The sequence below is a fragment of the Callithrix jacchus genome, chromosome 14 (assembly GCF_049354715.1).
Source record: "Callithrix jacchus isolate 240 chromosome 14, calJac240_pri, whole genome shotgun sequence".
In the NCBI taxonomy this organism is placed as follows: Eukaryota; Metazoa; Chordata; class Mammalia; order Primates; family Cebidae; genus Callithrix; species Callithrix jacchus.
In genome coordinates, this window is record NC_133515.1 from 63,503,752 (window position 1) to 63,519,724 (window position 15,973).

Below are 15,973 nucleotides of genomic sequence, written 5' to 3' on the forward strand. Positions count from 1 at the left end.
AATGGACTAAGATGCATACCTGTAGATGTGATATCCTAAAAAGGACACCACATCATCACCCAGGCAGTATTTTGGATGAAAATGGAGAATTGGAAACTACTCCAAATAAAATGTCAGAAAACAAAAAATGTGACATGTTCTATTAAGAAAAACAAAACAACAAATGACTGATTGTATTCTTCCAGAATGTCCATGTCATAAAAGTGAAAGAAAGCATTGGAACTGTTCTAGACTAAAGGAGTACAAAGAGACGTAAACGCCAAACACGATTTCTTACCCTATCCGGTATTCCTTACTGGGGGAAGAAAATGTTATATTTTGAGTCAGTCTTTGAAGTACAATGGTAGATCTAAAAAATATATAACATACCAAGTTAAATTTACTGAAGTTGTGACTGAACTGTGGTAATCTAAAAGAATATAACTATTCTTGGAAAATTGACACTAAATCAGTTTGCAATATAGTGCTATGATGTACCTATCTTACTCATAAACAGCCCAGAAAAAAATTATGTGTGTGCATGCATACATATTTATATAGAAAACAGAGCAAATGATAAACCAAATGTGACAAAATGGCAACAATAGACAAATCTGTGTACAGAATATATGAGTGTTCTTTGTCCTTCTTTTCATTTTATAAATTACCTATGAATTTAAAATTACTTCCAAGTAAAATATGAAGAAATATTTTAAAAGATCTAATTAAATTGTTAAAAATCAGCTTTATTAAAGTATTATTTTTACTGTATTTTACTTTTTATTTAAATAATTATATTTTATGAGATTATTTTGTATAATGTTACATTAATGCCTACATTTTGTGAACTAATTTTATACTACACAAATTCAATGACAGTTCTTTAATCATTTGTATCATATGGTCAGGAGAACAAAAATTAAATGAAAATCGCAATTATTAATAATGTAAACAGTGATTTTGCTAACATGAAGTCTAGAAAACAATGTATGAGACAACTATGTAACAATTTATGAATTGTGAGTCTTTATTACTTATCTAAAAGGTATTAGCCTCAGCAGCAACTTACACGCATGGAATCATAAATAAATTTAATCATGCTTGATATTTCCCAACTTTTAGTCATGTGAGAACCATTGCTTATCCATACTTTTATTTCATCGTAATGGAGCTATCATTTTTGAAGTTGTAAGGTAAAATAATTTTCTATGTAACTGTTTCTTAGCTTGACTTGAAACTTTTATAGATTTAGGAATACTTACTAATACTTACTAATTACTTACAAATAATGTTGGTAAATACCTCACAAATGTTTGGCTATAATCAACCACCTTCATAGATTGTCATGTAACCTATGAAATATATATAGAAGGTCCATTTAAAATATATATGTTCTATAAATATTCAATGGTTACTGATTATAATCATTTCCTCTGGTAAGTTCTCACAGAGCATGTATTTAATCCATTGCAGAATTTTGCTCTTGAGAGATATTAAGCTCATGGATCAATAACTTATTGATTGAATCCATTGTCTTCCTTTTGGGACAAAAAACAGTGAAACTATTTTTTCCTGTTTTTTGTTTTCTAATTTTTTTTTCCAAGTGTCCCAGGACACTTTCAGATTTAAATATTTTTTTTTTTTTCCAGATTCAGTTAATATTGACTGTGTTTCCCATGCCCTTGGCAACATGCTAGACATTTCTATATTTAATTACTAACAATTATTTAAGATGCGTGTCATCTGCCCTATTTAACAAACAAGGGACCTGAGACTATAACATTTAAATATATGTTCAAAGGCACACATATAATCAGTGGCATAGTCATGATTAAATTGACCCTCAAGTCGTAAAATGGATACTTTTAAAAAGCGTAAAATAATTTTGTTTTAACACTACCTCATCATAATTTGAACACAAATCTCACAACTTCAAGTATTATATATTTTTCATTAAACCACCCATATCCTCCAAACTGGCATAGGACATGAATATTTAAAAGCAATAACACTTACGTAAGCATCGTTTCAAAGAGCTAGGAAAGACGTAAAAACATGAGCATGCATAAATGCGAAGAGATGAACAGTACAATGAAGATTTGTTTTCAGTATTTGTTTTCTTTTCTTTTGAACTCTACTGTCTATTATACAAAGGCCACATTCAATTAGTTATTTGCCCATCATATTCTTGATAACATTCAAGTAAATATTTCATTTATCTAACTAGTTGGGTCCTTGCCTATCTGTTATGGTTTGGCTTTGAAATAGAGAGAAAAAAAACTGTCTATTATGTGTGAGTAATAGCTCTATTTTAATCTATTTTTCATCACATTTTCTATTTGAGTGTCATTTATTTAAAATGATAATTAAAGAATGATTAGACATTTCTTATTAACTTCCCTCCTCACTTACCCCATTCTTGAAGTATTGTCTTAAAAAGCAGTATTAGGCAGAAATCTGAGATTTCCACATGAAAGCATCGATTAAACTGACATTAATAGCAAACATGTGACTAATGTTTTGACAGAGGAGTCTAAATTAATTATTAATAATAGACCACTTCTGAACACTTTTTGGTATAAGACAAGACTTTTTTCTCTTTTAAAACTACCTGTAGATACTTAGAATCAGTCTCTTTGAAAGATTTAATCTATTTATATTCCTTTTATAGTTGCTTGAGGGTTTTAAATATAAAACTTTTTCTGTTAAATAAAAACAAAACAACTAAAAGATCCCATTAGCATAAATATATGATTTGAGTTTTCATTGTTTCTGCACTTTTTTCTTTTGAATACATGTTTTTCTCATATCTCATGTATGTTAATTTCCCCAAAGAATTGGCTCCACTGGAAAACATCTGTTAGATTCTAGTATTAACCAATAAAATGCCATAACAAATTACAGCTCTATTAAAGATTATTTTATTAATCAATACCTTGTCAAATAGGTTATATTAAGCCACATCACAATAACTTAAACTTCTTGGCATTTATTCAATAAATATAAAATGTAAAATTAAAAAAATGGGCATATGCAAGGCCATTGGTAGTTGTCTGAAGACTTTGGGATGTAATTTATCTTTGGAGTAAGCAGCTTCCCAGCATCACAAACCTGGATGCTTTTCTGAAAGAGTCACAAATCTCAAATTTGATTCTATATCTATCATGGGAATATGCTGTGTATAATATTTATATGCACCTTATGTTATTTGATAAAATGATCTTCCTATCTTTTCTTTCCCTTGGGTAATTCTTCAACACATCTTGTAATAGTTTCTATTAAATAATTTTCATTCACGGTGACATCATTCAGATTTTGCTCTATTGAGCTGTAGATAAAAAGATGATATGTTTTGTCTGCCTTCTGAGGAAAGGGAATAGAATCACAAGTGAGTGATGATACTTTTCTAATCTCTCATCTATCTTATTTGGTTATCTCACTCTCTCTGTACTCTTATGTGCTGTGACAATTGTGCGTAAAATCAAACTACAGGCTTGTTTGATTTGTGTGATTCTTGTTCTCACTACCCTTTTCAATCATTTGAATCATTATTGCTATTTAATCATTATTGCTTTTCATAAGGCAGATAATTAAAGTTTGTAAAACAATTTTAAAACCTGTGTGGACATCCTGTGGATATATACATCTTATATAGAAAGACATTATAAGCATTTTCTTGATCCAACTCAAAAGGATTATTTTATTGAGAGCTAACAGCTCCACTAAAATATAATTAATCATCTCAAAACAATTGAAAAATTAAAATATTTATCAATACTATGAATCTAAAGTATTACTTTATAAATTATCACAGGAAAATTATTAATATTTAAAGGTATAGGTTTATTTCAGTAACTAAGAAAACAACTTTTTCTAGTTCTTTCTTCTTCTTTTGAAATTGCTTTCATTAATCACTTTACATTTAATCTCTAGGGAAATGGTGTAAATAATGGTGTATAAATCAGCTCATCTTATGGATTTTTTTCCCCAAATCATTAAGTGCTTTATGGTTAGATAGTTTTATAACTATAGGAAAACCAGTCTTGAATAGTGACTATTATGTTATAACTTTTATTTGGTCTGCACTGTAACCACAATCACCACCACCACTTCAACTGACTACTTTTCAATGTTGTGATGATCTTACACACACTGGAATTTACCGATCATTTATTCATTTGTGAATAAATATTTGTTTTTCATCTACCACGGGCAAAGGGCTTAACTAGGCATACACCCATTGCAGTAAATCAAACATTATGTCCTTTCCCTCATAAAGTTTAATTTATATTCTACTAAGAAGAAAAATATTAAACAAACAAATAAATATTAAATATGTCATTAATAATAATAAATGTTATGAAGATGACTAAAATAAGCTAAGGGAATTGAAAATGACAAAGGAGCAATATTGTAGTTAGGAAAGATTCTTTCAAGGATTGACATTTAAGCTGAGACTTGGAGGGAAAAAAATGAGTCAGATATTAAGATAACTAAGAGAAAAGTGATCCAGATAGAGGTAAGAGCAAATGCAAGGGCTACGTATGAGGTAGGAACACACTGGACATGATCCCAAAACATCGAAATGTGGCTGAAACCTACAAAGTGAGAGGGATTGCGTTTGACCAAAGGCAATTACGTGAGAATAGCCTTGGGTTTGTGTCACTTAGGCACTCAGGTTTAGATAAGCACAATAGGAAATAATTGCAGTGCTTTGTGCAGTGAAGTGACATTCTCTAATTTTTCTTTTTTTTTTTTTTTTTAAGCGAAAGAACAAATTTTATTTTTCATTTCCTCCAAACACTAAAATAGCACATGGCATAATTCGGCACACAATATAAACTGGTATATGCAATCAGTAATCCCCAAAATGGTTAAGTCTCACTTTGGGAGTCCTTAAAAACTTATGCCCTTAAATTATCTTTATTAAAGTTCTCAGCAGACAACAAAAGGAGTCACCTGAAAAATCTGAGGGCACAAGATACTGCAATTCCTAGAATCCGGGAAACTTTTTAGAAGGGAAGTAACTTGATTTGCTTCTCTGTAATGGAGCTACCTCTTTCTCAAGCTCTTTTTCGTTGAAGGGAACCCTTCTAGGGTTCCGAGTTTGAGAAGGGACTCCTCTAAAGGTAAGCTTAATATTGCAACTTTCACCCCAGGGCCTCTGTCTAAATCCCATTTCACGTGGAAGGAAAGGGCTGTGAGAAGGGAAATCGAATTCTGCTGCAGACGAAAACCATCTACAAAATGCAGAAATGGTAACAGCTTACTACGAATTCAGCAAGGCTTAATGCCAAGTACAGCGGTGTAAACTTCACGAATATCCACTTCCATTGGGTGATCAGACAAGCCGAAGGAACACACAGGACTTCGGACAGTAGTCCTTTAGAATGAGTGTTGAAGACAGAATTTCATGGTAAATCTGTATGTTCTAATCTGATATTTATACAGGCTATGAGCGTCTCCTGAAATGTTTCCCAGTTCTTTATGTCTTTGAAAGCACAATTTAACACATGCTAAAAAAGTTTCTTCCACATCAACCAGCTTTGAATTTCAACTCAATTTACTTGAAGTCTGTCGAGTCATAAAAAACCACAGCAGGAACTGAAGGGCTGCACGGTTTGCATCCAGACTTAATGGGAAAGAAATCGTTCTAAGACAACTCTTAAAATTAACCTATTTTTATTGTTCTGCTTGGACCTTAACTATGGCATAATGATTTTGCTAATTCAAAAGGTTGCAGAACCAGTAACCCCAGTGTCATCTGGAGACCATTTGAGGTGCTTTTAAGCATTTTCTTGAATTCTATTGTTTGCTTTGAAAACATGGGCTTTAACAGTCAAGGAAAACTCGTTCTGTCTCATCATCCAGGAGCACTTCTAGACACACGTGCAGCACTGCAGACAGGACGGAGTGCAGGCAAGAGGGTTCCAACTCAGAGCCCAGACCCTCGGGAAAATCACTTGGTGGGTCATCCTGACAACTTCCCATTTCCAGCAGTTTTTGATGGTGTGGCAGTCCTGACACCTGAGGCTCTCCTTTGGGGCACTGTCCTCTGTGGCCGTCGGCCTCAGGCCCTCCTCCTTGCCAGTCCCACCTCAGAGCTTCAACACCACTGCAGGACACCCCAGCAAAACACTCTGTTGGAGCAGAGAACAAACCCATGGCTGCGCTCGGAGTGGCTACTGAGGCTAGATTTCTTCTTATTAATTCTTTCACATGTGGAAACACTGGGTTACCACTGTGAAGCCAGAGGCCAGCCCCACTAGGATCCTTTCTCATTTCCAGTGATAATGCAGCACTCTGTGACTTTCTGTCAACCGCAGGCTTATTGATCCAGGAGGGTGCATCTGCAGGCCTGGGGCCCTCCTTCAGCATTCTTTTCTTAAGGCTGTGTAACAGTTTGTCCAAATCACCTCCTCCGGCCCGCTGCACTGGTGCCAGGCAGGTGCCAAGGGGCCCTCTTTTGTCCCTCATGCTTCCTGTTCTTGGATGGGATGGGCCTGAGGTCACGCCTGTGTCAGTCCAGGAGGGCCTTCAATAGATCTCAATATGAACCTGCAGGCGGACGTTGAGCATCATGGAAGCCACGATGTAGAGGTAGGGGAAGTTGATGCGCAGCCGCCAGGCCAGGTCGAAGAAGATGAGCAGCGTGCGAGTCAGCCCCTTGCAGAAGACCCCATAGGAGCGGGCGGCGGCCGAGCGCGAGAGCCGGACAGCCAGGCCCGACAGAGCCGCCGCCATATAGAGACCGGCTCTCCCGCAGCCCGCCCGCCCGCCCTCTCCGCTCCGCGTCGCCCCAGCCGCTGGCCCTCGCCTGGCGCGCTCAGGGAGCGAGGGAGGGAGGCGGCGTCTAGGCCGGCTGGCGAGCGGGCCGCGGGGGAGCGGTGTCCTCGCGTCACGCTAGGGGAAGTGCCTCCGCGAGCCGCCGCCTGGTCCCAGCCCGGCCGCACGGCCTGACGTCACCTCTTTTTTTTTTTTTTAAGATATTCTAGCTGTTTCTGGAGAGGAGTCTTCAGGGTGCTGTGGAGTGGTAGAGATACAGTGACTATACTCCCATGGTTCCAGGTGTAAAGCGAAGGTGTTAGTGGCCTTGTACCCAAGTGGTAGCAAAAATGGATGAAATGCATGAATTGTCTACGTATAGTATTTGGATGTAGAGCTAATTGGATCTCACCAATGGATCAACTGGATTTAGGATGGGAAACAGAGAGTCAATGAAGAATCTACAGTTTGAAACCTTACCAACTTGATGGGTGGTGGTGCCCATTAAAAAAATAGAAAATAATAAAGAACAGGCTATGGGGTGTGGATAATCAGTAGTTTTATTTAGGCATATTCACTTTGAGATGCCTATTAGACATTCAAGTGTAGATGTCAAATAGGCAGGAATCTAAATTTGCTGGGTAAATTGGCCTTGGTAATTTAAATTTAGCCACAATTAGCCAATATCTAAAATAAAAAGCCTGAAAAGCAGACTATGTTGTTTCAAGTTGCTTAAACAACCAAATGGAAAGGGGTAGGAGCAATTCTAATTATATTGAACAGGATTACAATGTATTTTTGTAAAACATTTTCTAAAAGCTTAATATTTTCCAGTTGTATATGTATTCTTCTCATCATATTGCTATCATGAAATAATAACAGAAAATAATTGTGTGTGTCAGGTAATGTTCTAAAATATAAAAATATAAATATATAAATATTTTGTGCCTATATGTGAAAGTATATATTCTATGTCTATGTATAGACATGAAATATCACATATAAGTGCATATGTTAGATATACATATATTGCATACAAAATTCATAAAGTTGCATATGTACATATACTTTAGCAAGTTACAATAGTAGCAAATATAAACAATGATCTAAATAATAAACAATGTTTATGTATGTAATAGTTTGTGCCTATATCTGTATAGCAAGCATTACTATTTAATTATTTACTATGTGGCAGAAAATGAAGATTTTATATATATAATATAAATACATATATCTACATATAAATATATACATACATACATATATATACATATATGTATATATTTATATGTAGACATATATGTCTATAGATAATAGACAAAATATTACAGACACACACATACTTAAGCTTTTAAATCCTCACACCAATCCTATGAGATAATTATCATTATTGCACATTCCACTGTAGATGACAAATTTAAGCCAGAAAGAAGTAAATTCACTCACTCGAATTAACACAGCTATTAAGTGTCTACATGGAATTTGAAGTGAGGGAGTTGAGCTGCAGAGAAGACATTCTTATTCACTCTTCTGTACTGACTTTACTAATACTAAATAAGAACAGAAGCCATTGCATTGATGTCTATTTATGTGCTTAGTGAAATATTTAAAATCCTTAAAATATTAATGTAAAATTATTTTTATCTAAAATTATATTTATTTACAAAGAAATAACCATACAGATATTGATGAGATTATTATTAATAGGCCATCTCATAAGAATAGTCTAATAGATTTTTATCTTGTAAAATTGAAAAATAATATGCACTTAACCTCATCAAAATCACATATTTATGGAATGAGCTGTCACTATTATTTGGTACTGAGCAGTGACTATGTATGCAAGAAAATAAAGCCACTTTTCCAACATTCCTGCTACCTGTCTTCTAAAAATATGTTTGCTTTATATTTTCTTTCCCCTCGTTTCTTTCTTCTATCATGAATTTTTCCAGATTCATGGCCGCCTCTCGGAGATTGTAGGTACTACTTCTAGTTCATTTCAGGGCTACTCTCTAGAACAGATGTGGCTTTTTCATGAACTATACTTAAGAGAAGAGCTGTGAGGAAATAAGAATTTTCCTTTTATCTACTTTGAAAATAGCTTCTGAACCTCCAACTAATGAAAAGTTGGTATTTTCTATGAAAGTTTCAAGCGAGTGAATCAGAAAGGACCTGACTGTGGTAACATGACATATTTTCTTGTTCCATGCGGTAATTGTTTTCTCCTCTTGCACTGAAATATGCCTCTCAAGGACAGAGTCCATGTTTCATGCTTTTTTGTAGCCTAGACATGATACTCAACAGGATGAATAGATACTTGACATACATTTGAACTTAATTCTACACAAAATTGTTTCATTCTCTTTCACCTATATTTTCTTACTTTTACTTAGATTTGAAATCACAGGTTATTACTAGCTTCTTTCTATTGTCATAATAATCATGTTTACCTGAATACTTAAATCTATTATCATTTATAAATGACTTCCTGAACCAACTAGTGCTAAAGCTAAAAGTCCTCTCAGTGATGACTGTCAGCAAATTCATCAGCAATCGAGATGATGCTTCAGTGCTTGCATCTGCAATGAAGTCCTCAGAATTATATAAAAACCAAGGTGTTTTTTTTAATTGACACATTGTAATTGTGCATATTTATGAAGTTTACTTTGATGTTTTGATATGTATGTTGTATAACGATCAGAATATTTAGCATATCTGTCACTTCATGCATTTACCATTTTGTTGCAATGAGAACATTCAAAAGCCTCCCTTCTAGCTATTTTGTAATATACAAAAAACCTTATCTTTAAACAGCATCAATCTTCTGTGCAACAAAACACCAGATTTATTCCCCCTATCTAATTGTAACTTTGTACCCATTGACCAACATCGCCCTATCCTCCCCTTTCTTCCTCCTCCACACACACCTAGACTCTCAATGTCTGGTAACTACTATTGTTTCTATTCTCTGTATGGCAACTCCATGTTTTTAAATTCCATATTAGTGAGATCACAAAGTATTTGTATTTATGCATCTGGTTTATTTCACTTAACATTATGTCCTTCAGGTCTATCCATGTTGTTGTAAATGACAGGATTTCATTCATTTTGTGGCTTAACAGCATTCCATTGTGCATATTTACTATATATTTTCTATCCATTCTTCTGTTGTTAGGCACAAATTTATTCCATATATGGCTACTGTAAATAATGCTACAATAAATACGGGAGTGGAGATATTTTTGACACACTGGTTTTATTTTTTTTAAATATATACCCAGTATATATACCCAGTATTGGGATTGCTAGGTCTTATGGTATTTTATTTTTAATTTTTTTGAGGAATGGCCATACTGTTAAAAAACAATGTTTAGCAGAGAAACTATTATAAATAATCATTCTAAGAAATCTGACAGATATTTTAAAAGGTATTTAGTAAAGTCCTTCCACCTCTAGGTGAGAAGAATTATTGAAAAGCCATTAACACAATACATGTGAGCAACCTTTATTTCTCACATGGAACAGCACTATATGCAATTCAAAGAATGATCAGTAGTTCTAACCGTAAAATCAAAACTGCTCTTTTAATTAAAAACTTCAGTTCTATTTTTCTAAAAATTCAGAAAAGGTCATAGAGTGTTGGAAGGCTGAATAGAAGAACATATTTGTTAAGAAAGAAAAAAAGTGACATTTGAGCAAGTAAAAAAAGTGAACAATTATCAGAATGTAATTCTGTTTAACAAATTATTTGAGGGTACCAACTGTATGTAAAACAGTGTGTTTAATGTTGCAAACAGAAAAATACATACAAATAATTCCTGGTATCAAAATACTATGGCCTACTAGCAGCATAAATATTGATGTAACTAACTGTAGTGCAGAGCAGAGTGCTATACAGCCATAGCAGTGACCAACTTATAAATAATTCATAATACAACAACATTGATTCATCATTTAGGTAACATATTTAAGCAATAAATATATAATGGAAAAAGGATTCAAATAATTCCTGCTTAGCATCCTAATTCCCTATGCCTCATAGACATAGGGAAGAATATGGAATTAATTTTCTTTGAGACAGTGAGCAGGGCTTTATTTTATAGAATTTATGCAAGAATTCCAATATTAGAGGACTTAAGCAAATTCTGTTATTTTTTCTAACATTTTATTATAAGTATTGAAACACACAGAAAAGTTGAAAGAATTATACAGAGAACATGTTTATCCATATGTCCATCTCTCTCTCATCCATCTTATTCTTTGATGCAGTCCAAAGTAAGTTGCAAATATGTGTACACTTGGTCCCTATATATGTGGTATATTATTAATCAGAGTTAAATATTTGCTTAAGTTTTTGCAGGTAACATTTACCTACTGCATTAGACTGTTCTTACACTGCTAATAAAGACATATCTGAGACTAGGTAAATTATAAAGGAAAGAGGGTTAATATATTCACAGTTCCACATGGCTGGGGAGGCCACACAATCATGGTGGAATGCAAAGGAGAAGCAAAGGCATGTCTTACATAGTGGCAGTCAAGATATTGGGCAGGAGAACTCCTACTTATAAAACTATTAGATCTCTGGAGACTTATTCACTACCAGAAGAACAGTATGAGCAAAATGACCCCATAATTCAATTATTTTCACCTGGTCCTGCTCTTGACACATGGGAATTATTACAATTCAAGGTGAGATGTGGGTGGGGACACAGCCAAACCATATTATTCCACCCCTGGCCCCTCCCAAATCTCATATTCTCACGTTTCAACCAAGCATGCCTTCTCTACAGTCCCCCAAAGGCTTAACTCATTTTAGCATTAACTCAAAATCCACAGTCCAAGTCTCATTTGAGTCATGCAAGTCCGTTTTGCCTATGATCCTGTGAAATAAAAAGCAAGTTAGTTACTTCCTAGATACAATGGAGGTACAGGTATTAGGTAAATACACCCATTCTAAATGGGACAAATTGGCCAAAACAAAGGGGCTACAGGCCCCATGCAATTTCAAAATTCAACAATGGCATCAAATCTTAAAACTCCAAAATGATCTCCTTTGACTCCATGTTTCACATCCAGGTCTTACTGATGCAAGAGGTGGGCTCCCATGGCCTTGGGCAGTTCTACCCCTGTAGCTTTGCATGGTAGAGCTACCCTCCCAGCTGTTTTCAAAGGCTTGCATTGATAGTCTGCAGATTTTCTAGGTGGATGGTGCAAGCTCTCAGTAGATCTACCATTCTGGGATCTGGAGGATGGTGGCTCTCTTCTTACAGCTCCACTAGGCAGTGCCCCAATGGGAGCTCTGTGTGCAGGCTGCAACCCACATTTTTCTTTTGCACTGCCCTAGTAGATGTTCTCCGTGAGGGCTCTACCTTTGCAACATGCCTCTGCCTGGATATCCAGGCATTTCCTTTCATCCTTTAGGTGGAGGTTTCTAAACCTGAATTCTTGCCTTCTGCACACCCACAGGACCAATACCATGTGGAAGCTGCCAGTGCTTGAAGCCTAGATCCTCTGAAGCCATGGCCTGAGCTGTACCTTGGACCCTTTTAACCATGGCTGGAGTGGCTGGAATGCAGGGCACCAAGTCCCAAGACTGCACAAAGTAGTGGGGCTCTGGGCCCTGCCAAGAAAACTATTTTTTTTCTCCTAGGCTAAGGACCTGTGATGGGAAGGGCTGCTGTAAACATCTCTTGCATGCCTGGAGATATTTTTCCCATTGTCTTTGCGATTAATGTTTGGCTCATTACTTGTGCAAATTTTTGCTATGAGCTTGAATTTCTCCCCAGAAAATGAGTTTTTCTTTTCTACTGCATCAGCAGGCTGCAAATTTTTCAAACTTTTATGCTCTGCTTCCTCTTGAACACTTTGTCACTTAGGAATTTCTTCTGCCAGACACCCTAAATTATCTCTCTCAAATTTAATGCTCCACAAATCTCTAGGGCAGGAGCAAAATGCTGTGAGTCTCTTTGCAGAGCAAACCTTTCCTTCAGTTCTCATAAGTTCCTCATCTCCATCTGAGACCACCTCAGCCTATATTTTATCATTTGTATCACTATCAGCATTTTGCTCAAAGCCATTCAACAAGTCTCTAGGAAGTTCCAAACTTTCCCACATCTTCCTGTCTTCTGAGCCCTCCAAGTCTCTGGGAAGTTCCAAATTTTCCTGTATTTTCCTATCTTCCTGTGAGCCCTCCAAACTGTTCGAACCTCTGCCTTTTATTACCCAGGTCAAAAGTCACTTCCACACTTTCAGATATCTTTACAGCAGCATCCCACTATCCAATACCAACTGTATCAATCTGTTCTTATGCTACTAGTAAAGACATACCTGAAACTGGCTGATTTATATAGAAAAGAGGTTTAATGGACTCACAGTTGACAGAGTTGGGGAAGTCTAACAGTCATGGTGGAAGACAAAGGAGAAAAAGAGGCATGTCTGACGCGGTGGCAAGCAAGAGACATTGTGCAGGACTACTTCCATTCATAAAACCATCAGATCTCCTGAGACTTATTCACTACCAGGAGAACAATATGTGGAAAATGGCCCCCATAATTCAATTATCTCCACCTGAACCTACCCTTGACACACATGGGGATTAATACAATTCAAGTTGAAATGTGGGTGGGTACAGAGCCAAACCATGTCACCTACACTGGAATCCACAAGTTTTAAGTATACCATTTGGTGAATTTTGACAAGTAGACGCAACAATGTAACAAAAACAACTGTAGAGATATGGAATAGTACCCTTATCCTAGAGCCTGAGTGAGATCTTAGATTCTTTTGCCATCAGTCCTCCTACTCAACCTTCCATAGAAATCACTGTTCTGATCATTTGTATGACAGACTAATATAGCCTGTTCTAGAACTTAACTCAAATGGAATCATATTGTTTGCAATATTTTGTGTTTGGTTACTTTCTTTCAACATAATGTTTTGAAATTCATCTTTTATTATTACTATTATTGTACTTTAGATTCTTGGGTACATGTGCAGATCATGCAAGATTGTTGCATAGGTATATTCATGCCAAGGTGGTTTACTGCCTCCAACACCCCATCACCTATACCTGACATTTCTCCCCACATTATCCCTCCTCACCTTCCCTGCTGCTAGCCCCACCCAATGGACCCTGATGTGTGATGCTCCCCTCTGTGTCCACATGTTCTCATTTTTCAGCACTCTCCTATGAGTGAGAACATGCCATGACTGATTTTCTGTTCTTGTGTCAGTTTGCTGAGAATAATGATTTCAAGGTTCATCCATGTTCCTACAAAGGACATGAACTCATTGTTTTTTGTGGCTGCATAGTATTCCATAGTGTATATGTGCCACATTTTCTTTGTCCAGTCTCTCGTTGATGGGCATTTGGGTTGGTTCCAAGTCTTTGCTACTGTGAACAGTGCCATGATGAACATGTGTGTGCATGTGTCTTTATAATATAATGATTTATAGTCCTTTGGATATATACCCAGTAATGGGATTGCTGGGTCAAATGAAATGTCTATTTCTAGATCCTTGAGGAATTGCCTCACTGTCTTCCACAATAGTTGAACTAATTTACACTCCCACCAACAGTGTAAAAGTGTTCTTATTTCTCCATATCCTCTCCAGCATCTGTTGTCTCCAGATTTTTTAATGATCACCATTCTAACTGGCATGAGATGGTATCTCAATGTGGTTTTGATTTGCATTTCTCTAATGACCAGTGATAAGCATTTTTTCATATGTTTTTTGGCTTCATATATGTCTTCTTTTCCAAAGTGTCTATTCATATCCTCCACCCACTTTTGGATGGGTTTGTTTTTTTCCTGTGAATCTGTTTTAGTTCTTTGTAGATCCTGGATATTAGCCCTTTGTCATATAGGTAGATTGCAAAAGGTATTTTTCCCATTCTCTTGGTTGCCAATTTGCTCTAATGATTGTTTCTTTTGCTGTACAGAAGCTCTATAGTTTAATTAGATCCCATTTGTCTATTTTGGCTTTTGTTGCCATTGCTTTTGGTGTTTTAGTCACGAAGTCCTTGCCTATGCCTATGTCCTGAATGGTTTTGCCTAGGTTTCCTTCTAGGGTTTTTATAGTATTAGGTCTTATGTTTAAGTCTTTAATCTATCTGGAGTTAATTTTGGTGTAAGGTGTCAGGAAGGGGTCAAGTTTCTGCTTTCCGCACATTGCTAGCCAATTTTCCAAACACTTTTTATTAAACAGGGATCCTTTCCCTATTGATTGTTTTTGTCAGGTTTTTTCAAAGATCAGACGGTTGCAGATGTGTGGTGTTGCTTCTGAGGTCTCTGTTCTGTTCCATTGGTCTAAGTCTCTGTTTTGATACCAGTACCATGCTGTTTTGATTACTGTTGCCTTATAGTATAGCTTGAAGTATGGCAACATGATGCCGCCAGCTTTGTTCTTTTTGCTTAGGATTGTCTTGGCTATGCAGGCTCTTTTTTCATTCCATATGAATTTTAAAATGGTTTTTGCGAGTCCTGTGAAGAAGGTCATTGGTAGTTTGATGGGGATAGCATTAAATCTGTAAATTACTTTGGGCAGTATGGTCATCTATGTTTTATATTGGTGGTTCATTCCTTTTTACATTGGATAATACTGCATATTATAAATATTCCAGTAGGTTTGCCCATTCTCCTGGTCCCTTTCCAGTTTTCAGCTCTGATAAAGCTTCTATGAACAGTATTTCATATATCTTTTAGCAATCACATGACTACATATATATTGAGTAAGCACCTAAAAATGGATTGCCGAATTATAAAATATGGTGTATTTAATTGCATAAGCAACTGTCAGAATGTTTTTCTAAACGTACCATTTTACATTCCCAATAACAATGTATGAGATTATTGCTATATCATAGCCTACCAATATTTTGGTGTTATCTATGTTATTGCCTTTTCAACTTCACCATTGTGGTGGTGTGCAGTGGTATCTTATTGTGACTTTAATTTACATTTCCTTGGTGACTAATGGTGTTGAGTGCCTTTTGATTGCATATTGATTACTTATATGTCTCCTTTCATGGAATATGTTTAATTCATACAATATTAATGTAATAGCTAATTAAACTTAGGACCTGAAAAAATATGTGAAATATATAAACCATCTGAAAGCAGTCATTATTTTAGTGAACTTGACACTACTAAGCATTTCATGAAAACTTGTGGTATAAAAATTCAAAGGACTATTTGTTCATAGTGAAAGTTCATGTGGATAGTAA

General features: G+C 35.8%; 2 pseudogenes; both read right to left on the reverse strand.

Moving 5' to 3' along the window:
- Positions 1-5,120: 5,120 nt before the first annotated feature.
- LOC108593914 (protein FAM220A-like) lies at positions 5,121-6,644 on the reverse strand (annotated as a pseudogene).
- LOC128929632 (small integral membrane protein 10-like protein 3 pseudogene) lies at positions 6,517-6,830 on the reverse strand (annotated as a pseudogene).
- Positions 6,831-15,973: the final 9,143 nt, after the last annotated feature.